Consider the following 14,500-nt stretch of genomic DNA (forward strand, 5'->3'; position numbering starts at 1 on the left):
TATGTTGAAGGGTGGGACATGTAGTTATGTGTTTTACATGTCCTGACAGTGAAATACTGCCAAAAAATTTTTTCTTTGTTGCAAGGCCTATCTCTTTCATAGGTTAACATAGGGGATGCCTTTAGATTTGATTAAAGAGCATATTCCTTTTGGAGGCAGATAGACATGTGGAGTTTGGAGTCTCTGAACTCACAATTTAAATATACATATTTTAGTGAAGTTGGTTTTTAGATTGTGTGTTTGAAAATGCCACTTTTAGAAAGTAGGCTTTTTCTTGCTTAAACCATTCTGTGACTCTGCTTGTTTGTGGATTCCCTGTCTGGGTCAGTTTGAGAGTTGTGCTGTTTACACCTCTCCTCTAGACCATGACACAAAGGGAGCTAGGGGTGTAGCCTGCAAATACTGATGTGCCATCTGGGCTGATGGGAGGGGAGGAGTGGTCACTTACACCCGAAAGGCTGTGCCTGCCCTAACACAATGCAGTCTCCAACCCTCTGGTGAGTGTCTGGGGCCTGGCCCAGGAAAGGCAGGATCTTGAAAACAACAGTCTTCTCTTTGAAGTAGGCCTACTTCAACGGCAGAAAGGTGTATAAGAAGAGCCCCCAAAACCCCTGAAAATCAGATTAATTCTGGAACCCTGCGGAACCTCTGCCACAGAGGAGAGCCGGAGAAGCTGGAGGAGGAATACTGCTCCTTTGCCCATGACTGTGCTTTGCTGGGTTGGCCTGCAGTTGCTGCTTCTGCCTGAGAGAGGACAAAGACTGACTTTTGTGTGACTTCCCACTTGTGAAGAATCTCCAAGGGCTTGGACTGAGCTTGCCTCCTGTTGTTGAAAGCTCAGGGACAATAAAGACAAGTGCCAAGTGGTACCCTAACCTGTCTCTGGGCCCTTGAAAGGTGAAGCTGGTGGAAAAGAACAGAAAACCACGCAAAGACCGCCGTGGGGGGGAGCTTTCAACACACCACTGCCTCATGGCTTATAAACGATGTGCTGCCAGCCTCGTGGCTAAAATTGATGCTACACCTGCATCGCAGCTGAAAGACCGACGCAACTTGGCTGGAGTAACGACGTGCAACACCCGCGGCAGTTGGTGTTAACAACGCAAGCCCCAACGGAGCGTAGTTTCTTGACATCGTGCTACCGGATTTAAATGCAACATTGCTGGGCATGGAAAATCAATGCAAAGCCTGCCCGTCTGGGATCGACGCATCACTCTCCTGAGGGAGAAAAGAAACGACGCACGCCGACCTGATCAGAGGAGGAACGACACACGGTCTCGCTTGCGAGTGACAAATCTATGAATCGCTGGCCTTTTTCGATGCACACTCACCTCTTTGGCTTTATTTTGACACTACCCAGATACTTTTGTACACTAACAGCTTTCTCACTGTTTTCGAAGGATTAAAGGCCCTCATTACAACATTGGTAGTATTGACCGCCTACCGTCACGGCAGCCAACATACCATCGTTGTGGCTGCCAGCTGCCCACCCGCATTATGACTGTAGACGGATTTCGGCCAGAAGGCTGGTGGAGTACTGTCGACGGTCATGGCGGCCACGCCAGCAAAACACTGCCAACCGTATCATGAGCAATGATACGGCCCGGCGGTGTTTTGCTGGTGGACGCTGCTGCTGGCAGCAGTGCCGCATCCCATCTCCTGCCGGAGGACCCCCTGCAAGTAGGTAAGTAGGGTTCATCGACAGGAGAGAGAGGGTGGGGGGTGGTGTGTGAGTGTGTGGGGGTGTTGTGTGTGTGGGGTGGGTGTGTGTCTGTTTTTGTATGCGTGCATGCGGGTGTCAGTCACATTGAATGAGTGCGTGAATGACTGAATATGAGTGTACGTGTATGTTGTGTGTTGTAAATGCATGTGTGCGACAATGTATGTTGATGTGTGTTACGGTGTGTGGGTATATAGGTGTGCATGCGTGGGTGGATGTTGGTATGCGTGTGTGTATGAGTGTGTATGTGTGCGCGCGTGGGTGTGAAAATGTGCGGGGATCGGGAGTGGGAGGGTTGGGGAGGACTCTGGGGAGGGGGTGGGGGGCAGGGGAGACCCCTATCAGTGCCAGGGAATGAATTCTCTGGCACTGATAGTGCCCACCGCCATGGTTTTTGTGGCGGTACGCTTGCCACGAAAACCATGGCGGTAGGCGGGGTAATAATCCAGAGGGTGGGATTGTGACAGCAGTCTGACTGGAGTCCGAAGCCTCCAGCCTAGCGGCCGTTACCACTCTGGCGGACAGGGTGGTGAATTGGCGGTTTGGCTTGAGCCAAACCGCCAATGTCACAATTTGAAAAAGGTACCACCAGTTGGCAGTATCTTTCCACAAATTACCGCTGACCACCAGGGTTGTAATGAAGGCCTAAGTCTCTTTTTCTTTTAAAATTCATAACTTGACTTGTGTATGTCGAATTTTTATCATTTGTTTTGTTTAGATAGATATTATCTATTTGTCTAAACCTGTGTTGTGTCATTTGGTAGCGTTTTCACTGAGTTACTGTGTGTGTTGGTACAAATACTTTACACATTGCTTCTGAAGTTAAGCCTACCTGCTCGTGCCAAGCTACCAAGTGGGGGAGCGGGTGTTAACTAATGGTGATTCTCCTTTACCCTGACTAGAGTGTGGGTCATTGCTTAGACAGGGGGTAACCTGACTGGCAACCAAAGACCCCATTTCTAACAGTTTCCAACGGAGTTAAGTTGGCCTCACTTTTGCTATGGATTACGTTTTGATCTAGTTCTGAACAAAGTTTTGATAGGGAGGTTATTTTTGCTTGTCTTAGCTTAGATAGGGACCTTACAAGTCCTTCTTTGAAATATGTCAGAAAGGCTCTTACTGATATTGGCCTCCCTCACATGTTTACCGGCCTGGACACCATTAATAAATCAGATAAGAGGCTAGTAAAGTCTTGTTATGCAGAGTTTTGTATCATCCAAAGAATGGAGGAGCTATTTAGTAAGTACTACATCGTAATTATTCAGGAGAGATGACATTTTATTTACATCTGGAACTCTCACTTTGGGAAAGGGACAGGCACAGTATGGCATATTCTGTGTTTCCCTGATGGGACAAAGCTTTGGGAGAACAGCTTACCGATGATGGGTTGGCTGAACAATACCAGCTCCTTTTTATGTTTTTTTAGTAAATTCTACAGACCTTCTTATGTGCTGTCTCAAACATATTTTGAAACCTCTTGCCTTTCAGTGATGAAAAGATGCCTTACTGTTTTTACAGTTGCTAGGCAGTCCTGATGTCTGTTATAGTGTGTGTTGTTTTCTTAAAATGTCAGTTAGAAATAGGAAATCCATGGATGATTGAGGAGAGCCTATCATGTCAGTTACTGAACTTGCCACCCTTTTATCTGTGGAGGTGTTCTCCTCTTGTGAAAACATACTTTATTGATGTTTTTTTTAATTACATAGAGACTTGATTCACTTGGATGAAAATGCAGTAGCAAATCTTACCTATCTGTATTAAGCATTTACTGTATTTGTTTTCCTTTTATGATGTAGTGCATTGTGCTCTTTCATGATTTTATACGTAACATCATATAAAGATATGATTGATTGATTAATGAATCAGATATTACATTAATATAATTGATTCCCTTATATTATCAGTTTTGATTCTCCTTTCCTAAATCATGATTCCTATACTGTGAATATATTGAATTATTTTATCCAAGTAGTTAACTGTTCCTCTATCAAGTAGGCATGTATATTGCACTTCCAATCAGAACGACTATCATTCTATAATGGCTAGGATCCAGCATTGCTCCTACCACCCTTCTTATACATGGGAAAAAAGGCCCCCTTTCTGACAATCTTGGAGTTGACAAGTTTATGAGACAGTCCTAAATAATCCTAATAAACATTAACCCTAAAGTTAGGCCCAATCTTCATAACTGCTATGGGGTGCCAGTGGAGCCTGAAGCCCCCGTTAATTTAACTGTATAAATCAATCTTAATATTTCTTAATATATCTTGTTTATTGACCGGTGGTCCAACCCCTTGACTCAGAGATTATTGTGAAACCTCCATTACAATTGTGTCTATACCGTAAAGTTTATTCATATGTTTGATCTACACCTCTTGTGAGATATTTAAATTAGGGTGACCCCTGCCTAATCCCTGCACTTTTTCCCATTTGTCACTAAAAGTTGTGAGAAAACTAGGCTGATTGCAGAGGCCCCCAAACGTGTTGCCCCCATTTTTTACTTTTTGCTGGTGTCTTCCTGACTGATGGTGGCCTGGGTTCTGCTAACCAGTCCCAGGGCCTGTGCTCTGTATGAAATAAGTATTCAAATTAGGTTTATTATATTTGGCTAATTCAACCTACCTATAAGTCCCTAGTATATGGTATGGCATGTAGGTTTAGGGACCGCAGCATAGGTGGTGCACCCGAAGGTGCACTGCTGAGGTGCCCAGTGCCAATTTAAAAGCAGGTTTGCTTTGTTGGCTGCTTTTAAATTAACGTTACATGCCAATTCGACTTTAGAATTAAAAGTAGTTCCAAAACCATAAACTTCCTTATTTTTAAATATAAGTCACCCCTAAGGTGTGCCCTATTTGCCCCTAGGGTTGGGTGCCATGTAACTATAAGCAGAGACCTTATAAAATAGTTTTATAAGCCCTGGTGAGGTGAAACACCCAAATTTGTTTTTCCCTCACTGTAATGAACAGCCTCCATTGGGTAGAATGGGGAGACTTTATTTTAATTTTTTAATTCCCCTTACGTGTCAGATACATCAAGTTTGGTATCAAATGAATTGTTATAATAGATACCACAACTTACAATTGTTGGATTTAATATAACTTGTTCAGGTAAAGAGTTTTAAACTTTAGTACTCTGCTCTGATTGGCCAGCCTCTGGCAGCCTGGCCAGGTTGCCTTGATGAGGTGTGAAGTAGCCTGGGCGTAACACAAAGATATGTGCCTGTGGGAGGAGATCTTCCCTCAGCAGATTGAGAGGCAGGTGGTGGGGGGCTGCCAAACTGGTCTTCAAAGCCAGGGAAGGAAATTTGGAGTAGCTCAGCACCTCCCTCACATCCTGCAAACCCAGACAATTAGGTGCCCCCTGATTAGATTATGAGAGGGCAGGAGAAGGGTGTATTTAAGATTTTTAGCCACATTAGTGGGTGGGCTCAGCCAGATGTAACCTCCAAAAATACGTTTCAGCCATGATGGATTTTTGAGGAATGTTTCTTCCTGGGATTGATTTTTGCCATTTTTCCCAGGAAGGGGTCATCACAGGGGGAAGGACCCTCCACCTGATTGGAGAACCAGTACTCCCCTGTTTTTCACCTAAGAGCGAGGATAAATATGGCAGAGCTGCACACACTTCTCAGTTCCCTACCAGATCCCTACCAGGAAGAACTACAGGAGAAGCAGGACTGCCCTGCTGGACTCCTGACCTGCACCTGGACACTGCACTCTGGAGGACTGCACCAGCTGCACCATTGGGCTTCACCACCAGAAGGACTTTGCCTGGCTTCAGCTGGTTCAAGGAGGGACTCCCTGTTTGCTACATGTGAAAAGTTGCTAACCAGAGTCCCCTGCATCAACTCCTGAAGAAACTGACCAGCTGACCTCTGTCCAGTGGCCAAAAAGGAGTTTGTGCCAGGTGCATTCTCAGAGTTGTAGTCCTCTCCCTCAAGGAGCATCTCAGAGCTTTTGGAGTCTTGGGGTGACCTGTGGACCTCCAAAGAACCTTAAAAGTACATCTGGGAGAAGATCCAGAAGTTTGGAGAAGTTTGGAGAACTTTTGGAAAAAAGCTCCATAAAGGGACCGACCCCTTGTGGCAGCTCTAGCCGGCTTGCCTCAACCGCGACCCGGCCTGACTTGCAGGTTCATACTGGTGAAGAAAAACTCGGAAAAAGGGACTAAGTCCAAACGTAGGAAGTTGACCGGGACCTCCCAGGCAGAGTATCTGAAGAGGGCTCCAGGCACGTCGGATCAAGATTCAGGTTTGTCCTTGTTGAAGGATTTTCACCTAAAAAAAATGACTAAGCCCGTATGTAAAGATCTCCACCGAGGGCTCCAGTGATGCGTATCTGAGGAAGAGTTCCAGGAGGTAGGATTGGACTGGCGACTTGGTCCCACTGAAGAAAATCTCCAGAAAAACAACAAGTCCCAAGGTAAACTTTTGACCGACACCTCCCACGGGCTGTAGCCGAGCAGGACTCCATCGCAGTCAGCCTTAAACTGTGACTTTGCCCCGGTCGTGGTGCAACCAGATTGGCGCTATTCGTTTTTAAGCACTAAAAAGCATTAATTCTTTAAAAATTCATATCTCCAGTTTCCTTTATCCAATTATATTCTTTGTGGTGTCATTGTAAAGCTAAAATTAGGACCTAGTGTTATAAATTGGTTTTGGATTTTTAAACTGTTCCCTGTGTTTTATTTAATTACTGTTTTGTGAAATTTGAATGCTTTACACTTTGTCTCCTAAGTTAAGCCTTGTCGCTCACTGCCAAGCTACCAAGGGTTGAGCTGTGTTTAATTTATTGGGACCTGACTGGACCTAAGTGGAGGTTAGTGGCCTATTGCTATGTGTAGGTACTTACCTGCCCTTACCAATAACCCATTGTCCAACATAAGTGTTTTGTTTGGAAGTAAAAAAGCTTCTTTTGCTCTTATTTATATATTTTCTTTCTTTTTTGCCTGCTGCACAAGGGTTCTATTACTGGCCTTGATTTTTGCATTTCTAACCTATAAGCAAGTATTGTCAGATCTTCCAGTAGGTGACACAAAGCACATCTCAGATATGCCTTGTGTATCTGACAATACCAGTCAAACAAAATGGATTTCAGTCTAATGTCCCTCTTCTCTATTTTAGTCTCAGCAGTTAAGAGCAACTCATTAGAAAAAAAGATAAGGTTGTTTGTTGCCAAAATTGTAAAGCTTTGTATAATTTACTTAGATAAATCACTTTTGTCAATCTTTGTGTTAACCTCTTTACACCAAGAAAGTATCTACAAGGTAAAATTCTAATTGCAATTTATTGTTTTCTTATTTCTAATGTCACCAATGTTCACAGATGTTAACAAATGAAGACTGACATTGAACAGAGTAAGAAATATAATTATCTGAAGTATGTGATCATTAGCAGAACACAGACCAATGGTGTTAGAAATGGCCCTCTCTAAATTGTCACACCCAAACCTTTTGTCTTCTTACTCCTATTATTGCTGGATGTTTACACTTGTTGACCTTAGGACTCTGTACAGCTTGTGCTCTCTCCCTAAAATTGTTTAATTGGTTGATACCCAATTGGCTTTTGTAAGTTCCTTGTAGAGTAGTATACCATATACCTAGGGCCTATAAATAAAATGCCACCAGTGGGCTTTCTTTTATTAAAAATATTTCTATATTGTGGTTTTATTGAAAAGAAACAACACCTTAATTGTATAATTGTACAGTGTCACAGTCTCTCAATCTTGAGCTTGTCCAGGTACATGCATTTTTTCCTTCCCTTTCTCCTATTTGTTTTGCACACCAGACACTTTATAAAGTTAATACATTATTTGAGCAGCATCATGCGATTGAGAGCTATACTATATCATTCCAATACCAACTTTTGTACGAATCTTAACTTTACTTTCGCTCTCATTTGTTATGAATGGACTATTGAGGTAGAGGCTGGGTGTCGCTCCAGTCAAAGTCAATTCTTGGGGGGATAACTGCACTCCTTTATCAATGTGGGATTGGGTCACATTTGTAGTAAGTATGCATGTCTACAGGGGTAAGTGTAACAGAGTTGTGGTTATCAGGACTGCTTATGTTAAGCCTTGGAGTGGAAAGTATTGTTGACCATGAATAAATTCAAAAGGAGGTTGACTGATTGACATCTTCTGATGCTTGTGCATTGGTATAATCTTCAAGGAGGTCTGTTGTCCAACTTAGGCTCAACCTTTTCCAAATAGCTTTGTCAGTCTGGGGGGGTTTACACTGGGTATGTTACCCGAGTTGAGGAACCGTAGGGCATATTGCTCAGATGTTATACTTGTGCACAGGCCCCTGAGCCATGTATGAATGGGAGGTGATGCTGAGGATTTCCATCACATGACAATCCTTTGTTTAGCCAATACCATTGCTAGATCAATATATTTGTTGATTGGTTTTCGAGCGGCTGTGCATGAAGTGAGATCTAAAAAGCAGTGTCCAATATCTGTCTGGTCCGTGGTGCCCACTGTATCTAAAATTAATTGTGTCACCTCGCTCCAGTATCTCTTTATTAGTGGTCAGTCCAATGTCATATGCATGAAATTTGCTGTGGGTGCATGGCAGCGGGGGCAAATGTCTGGCGTTTCAGGGTACATCTTCGATAGTCACTTTGGAGTGAGGTAATTATGATGTAAGAAATTGTATTGTATGTATTTGAATCTAAAGCTTAGAATCTCTGGTCCTAGCAGCCAGTTTAGTATTCAGGGTGATGTTAGTCCCGTGAACCAAGGTCCTCCCTTCAATTTTTTATGTTGTTACCACTCTCTCCAATTCTGTTCTATTCTGAACAGCTATCCAGCACATGGCCCTTTGTAGTTGCGCTGCTGCATAGTAGTATTCGTTATCGGAGCCCTCAATCCACTGCAATCTACCAGGGCGTATAATTCGGATAATGCCACCCTTCTACGTCACGTAGCCCACATTAATGTTGAAATGTGCGCATGTCAGTGAAGATTCTTGTGGGGAACCAAAATGGTATAGCTGAGAAAGAGTATAGGAATCTCAGGAGTCTCAACATCTTGGAGATGACTACCCTCCCTATTGAAGAGAGTGGTAACGACATCCAAAATTGGAGTGAGGACCTTGCCTTGGGCATAGATTTTCCTAACTTCCCCTCTTTGAGGTCCTTATTTGGATGGTATACTTGCACCCCTAGATATTTAATAGTGATGTGTGGGACCAACCTAGCGAGGTGGCTGGTAGCGCCTCCCACTCGGTCTCCTTCAGCTCTATCAGGGGAAATAATTGTGATTCATCCCAATTCACTCAAAGACCTGATGCTTTACCAAACCCCTGAACGAGGTTCATAAGTTGGGGAAGTATCGCAGCCTCATAACACAGATAAATCAGGATGTTGTTGGCATAGATGGATATTATATGCCAGCAGCTGTCCACACTAATACCCCATTCACATGCACAGTAATGTAGGGTGCATGTAAGAGGCTCCATCGCCAATATAAATATTATTGGAGAAAGTGGGCAGTGCTGACGTGTTCCTCACGCAATCAGGAATGGATCAGTTATAACGTCTATTCCAAATCTTGGAATGATCATATCGGCTGATAACATGAGAGGTCAATACTGATGGGTATTCTAAAATTCCACATTGGAAAAAATATCCAGATATATGAAAAGTTGTCCTATAGCCTAGTTCTTACATTGTGTTTTGTTGTTATAGTGGGAGAATGTAACTAGGTTTTCTCTCACTCACATCGGATATAAGGTGACCTGTCTTCAATCTGGCCCGAGGTTGATTATAAAGAAGAGCCACTGATTTTAGAAAGTTAGGGCCTATACCCATTTTGGTAAGGACTGTTTCAAGGTACACCCACCCAAGGTTGTCAAAAGTTTTCTCTATGTCCAGTGAAGCGACCCATGGGTGAGTACCGGAGGTTTTTGCCCAGTCCATAACCATGAATAATCTTTGTAGTCCTGGAAAAATATTCCTGCCAGGGAAAAACCTGTTTTGGTCTGTATGTACTATGGTTTGAGCTATGGGAAACAATCTGTTGGCTAACACCTTCCCCAGGATCTTGTAATCTGAGTTAAGCAATGAAAGAGGGTGGTATTATTCTTTCAGTAGGGGGGTCTTTGCCTGGTTTCAGTATTATGGTCAGGACCGCCTCCTGGAAAGATCGCGGTAGTATGCCCTGCGTATAAGCTGAGTTGTAAGTTTTCAGTAAGATAAGGAGTGAGCGTGGAGCTCTAGGCAGAGTAAAACTCTCCTGGTCATCCGTCTGCCCCTTGGGTCTTACCCTTCGCCATCTGCATAATGGCAACCGTGAACTCTGACAGGTCAAGAAGTGCCTCAAGTTCATCCCGTTGAGAAGCTTGAAGTTGTGGTAGATGTATAGTGTAGAGGAACGAGGAAATGTGAGAATTTACATCTCCAGTTGTTGCTGTGTATAGGTCAGCATAGTACGTGCAAAACGTTTCATTTATGTCCCTCTGTGTATTGCGTGAATTGAGTATTTGGCCCACCACCCGACAAATAGCAGTAATAGAAGTTCTATACGTATCAGATTTAAGAGGCCAGGCTAGCATTTTGCCTGCTTTGTCACCTTCTATGTGTTTATTGGCTAGATGTTCCTTTAACAAAGTTGGGATGTGGTATTTGTGTGTGTCAACTGCTTTTCTGCTAGCACAGGGGTGACTGGGTCGTCCTGTGTGACCATTAATTTGCATTGATGTATGTCTTCTTACAATTGTGTAATTCTCTGCAAAGGGCTTTCTTGGCTCCATAAGTTATCTTATTGGAGTGTCCTCTCAAGATCGCTTTAAAAGCTTCCCACTCTGTATAAGGTTCGAAAGCGGCACCCTCTTTTTCCCTAAAGTACTCTGTAATATGATCCCCCAGTGTAGTATGAAAGCTGTCCTCCCGTAAGGCATCCACAGGAAGGTGCCAAGTTGGGATAATTGAGTGGTTATAACCCCATGTCTGTCGAAGTTGCAGGGAGCAGTGGTCGGACATTGTGAGTCCCAGATATTCTGCTCCCTGCACAGAGATAATAACATTTGGGCTGCAATAAATAAGGTAAATCCTAGTATGAAGATTGTGTAGCCCCGAGTAAAAGGAGCATTCTCTATCTAAGGAGTTAAAACTATGCCACGCATCCAATAATTGTCTTTGTGCAACCCAGCGCTCAAGGTATTGTGTCAGCGCAATCGAATGTGCTTCTGGGATTGGTGGAGTGCAGGTATGACGAAGTGTAGGAAAGCAGCTTGATTAGTGTTCAGGTCATAAAGTGATATGAATGTAACTGGAAAACCGTCTAGGGCCCATCCCAATGCCGTGTAACATCCCTCCGTGTGTCTTTTGGGATTGGTGATTTTGATCGGGATACCAGGAGCTATCCAAAAAGGTGTGCCTCTGGCATATCTGGCATATGTAGTTCCCACCAGCGTACCCTGCCAGCGCCTGCATGTGATGTCAAGATCAGCCTGTGTGATGCGCGTCTCCTGTAAGAGGGCTATATGTACTTTGCATCTGCGCAGGTAGTGATGTATGCGGTATTGCTTATTGTAAGCAGCCATCGCTCTTACATTCCATGTCAGGATGGAATATTGGGATTCCATGTTGAGTTTTGTAATGAGAATTTAGCATGTGAAATCCGACAACCGTCTAGCAGCAGTGGCACACCCATCACGTCCACCCCGTCCTTACATAATCACCATCTTGCCCTCTTTTTCAGAGAGAATTCTAATGTTAACACAAAAACTTAAGAAATAGAACTGGGAAGCAACAAACTCCCAAACCCCCATCCCAAGCTGGCATACCAATAGACATCCAGCCAATAGTGCTATAATGCAACTATGCAGTTCGGTTGATTAATATGTGTGATTAAATTATCGTCAGGTAGGCCTCTAAATAAAAGTCTACTGTACCAGGGCTGGCGTCTGCAGCCCTCGGCCTATTCAGCTGTGCTTAACCTCTCACCTGTATTTCCGAAGTTCCCACTGTGAGGTGGCCAGGTAGAAAAAGATATTACCATATCCCCCTACCCCCACTATATCACCTTGTCTGATGATTGAGGGGTCACATTAGGGCCACCTCCTAGCAGTTCGTCGGCCAATTCTAGGGGAAGGGGTGGAAGTCCGGTTGTGGAGTCAATGTTGCCTGAGTGTGTCGGAGATGACAACAACATTGCTCTGTGTTCCACCTCTGCATCTACCTGTGCTCTTGCAATGTCAGACTGTTCTTTTGTAGGGCCAAACCTTTGGTGTCATTTGCGAGGTTCATGGTGTTTCTGCTCCGTCCTGATGGATGGAGAGTTCTTGGATTTAGGAGAAAGAACTGCAATTCCTTTCTGCTCAAGCAGGTTATAGGCCTTGGTAGGTATTGCACACATTGTAGTAGCATCCCTGTGCATTATTCTTAAAGTGTCTGGAAATTGTGTTCGCAAAGGCACCTCTTTACTGGCAAAAAGGATGAGCGTTGACGCTGGACATCCATAGTATATTCTGTAAAAATATTGACTGTTGCATTTCCCATCATCCATGGGCCCTGGGCCCATGTGACTTGTAGGATGTGGTCTCTGTCCCTTTAATTGAACAGTAGTGAGACAACAGGGTGGATTGTGGCTCTTGGAGGAGGTGAGCATCCTGGAACCCTGTGCAATCGTTCCATCGAGAAGAAAGTAGACTGCTTGCATTGTAGAATTATTGTTGTGAACCACTCCTCCAAATACAGTTCCATATTTTTGCCCTACGTGTGTTCTGGTAGCCCTACAATATGTCATTTATTACTGCGTGATCTGCATTCTTAGTTTTCTGCTCATTTCCACCACTGCTTGCAAGGCCTTGAGTTGTGAGTATGTCTCTTGAACTGTGAGCCTCAGATAGGCAACCGTAGATTCCATCATTTACAGACGGTCTTTCCGTTTTTTCTAACCTTCCCTCATAAGACCAACATCAATTTGTAGTTCATATATCTTTGGTTCAAGAGAGTTTTTAATATCTAGTACTGCAAGTATTTTGCCAAACCTGCACAAGTGCGTAGCTTGTGTCAATTCTAGAGAATTACTTGTGGGTCGATGTGGGTCTTCGCCTGGGAGTGTTTCTGAGAAGCCCGACATCTAGGGTGTATCTTGTTTGTTACGGCCCAGGATAGTGGATGTGTGTGGCCACCGATGATTATGTCAATGTGCACAGACCACAGATTGAGGAGGTGTTTTACTTGGTACTGGTTGTCTGGAAAGTCTCAACAATTGTCACCGGAACGAGCACAAAAGAGCCGGTCTGTGAATATGAAGCAGAGATTTTACTATGGGGCATTCCTTGCAAATATGGGCTGTCTTGTTTATTTCATGCTAGATTAGTTAGTGCTGCAGCGACTGATGATTTAGTGAAAGGGGCCCTTCTGTAACTGCAGTTTGAGTACTTACTTTGATTGTAGGTGATGCAATGTTATAGAGCTGATCAGTGCAATGCAAATCCTGTGGGGATCTCCAGTACGAGACCCACAATGTGTCAGTTCTTGGCACCCAAGTGACAGGTTATTCATGTTCAATCACCATACAGGTTGCGCCCATCGGTTGCCATGCTTGGTCTTGGAGGGCCACCTAAGGGGGGGAGCATGGAGCGGACAAACTCATGCAGGTATTATAGTGGTCAAGCATACTCCCTTTGCTTCGATTGCAGTGTGAGTTCACTGGACTTTCAAGCACCACCTTGTTTGCTTTCCACTTGGGACTGTCTGATGTGATGGAGCCCAGCTGGTTGTCTGGCAGGGTCCCATGGTCTGAATTGCTGGGGGGAGGGGCACCGTCTTACAACACGCTGGAGAAGCCACAGCTCCACAGGTACTCAGTTGGTGCAGCAATGTGGAGAAAGGTTCCTCGATTGTATTTGGGTGTCTAGTGGATATAGGGACCAGGGACAGTGGCGCATTTCAACTTTGCTTTTGTCTGGGTGCAAGGACACCGTGCCTTCGAGTGTGGCTTGTCTTGCTCCCCTCTTTGCACTGTTGAAGCCAGTTGGGCGCTGAGCAGAGCCCTTCTGTCGGTCTTGCCGGGGGTGGGGGGGTACCTCCACCCACCATGTGGGAGCGGTCATGGTCCTCTGGGTACTCGGCCAGTGTGGCAATGCGAAGGAGGGTTCTTGGAGTGAATTCGGGAACAGACGATGAATGAGGCCTGGTGAGCAGTTAAAATGCAGCCACAACTTGGGAGTTTATGTTGGCCACCCAGACTTACAGTATCCCTGTAGCACGATATATGCCCATTGTTTGGAGAGATGAAGTGGTGATACAGGATAGTTTAGTAGGCCGAGGGCTGCAGAGCACCAGGCCATGCATCCTACTCAGTCACCATCTAGGCCTTTCCCCCTACCAGTGGGCCTTCAGCACTTATTGTCCCATCTACCTAAATAGCCCTCTAAAGTTTTCGACTTGGCATTTAAAACCCCTGACCAAGCCTTATACTCCCCTTTTAATACATAAAGTTCACCCCTGAGGTAGGCCCTAGGTAACCCAAAGGGCAGGTGCTATGTATTTAAAAGGAGGGACATGTACATTTAATTTTTGCACGGCCTGGTAGTGAAAAACTCACAAATTCATTTTTCACTACTATGAGGACTACCCCTCGCATAGGATAACATTTGGGAGTCCTAATTACATTTCATAAGCTGTCATTTCTAAATTAGAGGAGTGGATATGTTATGTTTGGTATCTGTGAAATTGTACTGATAAACCTTCTTTAATGGTAAAGTCGAATTTATTATTATAAGTTTGAAAATGTCACTTTTAGAAAGTTGGCATTTTCCTGCCCTTAG

This window comes from Pleurodeles waltl, chromosome 3_1, assembly GCF_031143425.1.
Source record: "Pleurodeles waltl isolate 20211129_DDA chromosome 3_1, aPleWal1.hap1.20221129, whole genome shotgun sequence".
Taxonomy (NCBI): Eukaryota; Metazoa; Chordata; class Amphibia; order Caudata; family Salamandridae; genus Pleurodeles; species Pleurodeles waltl.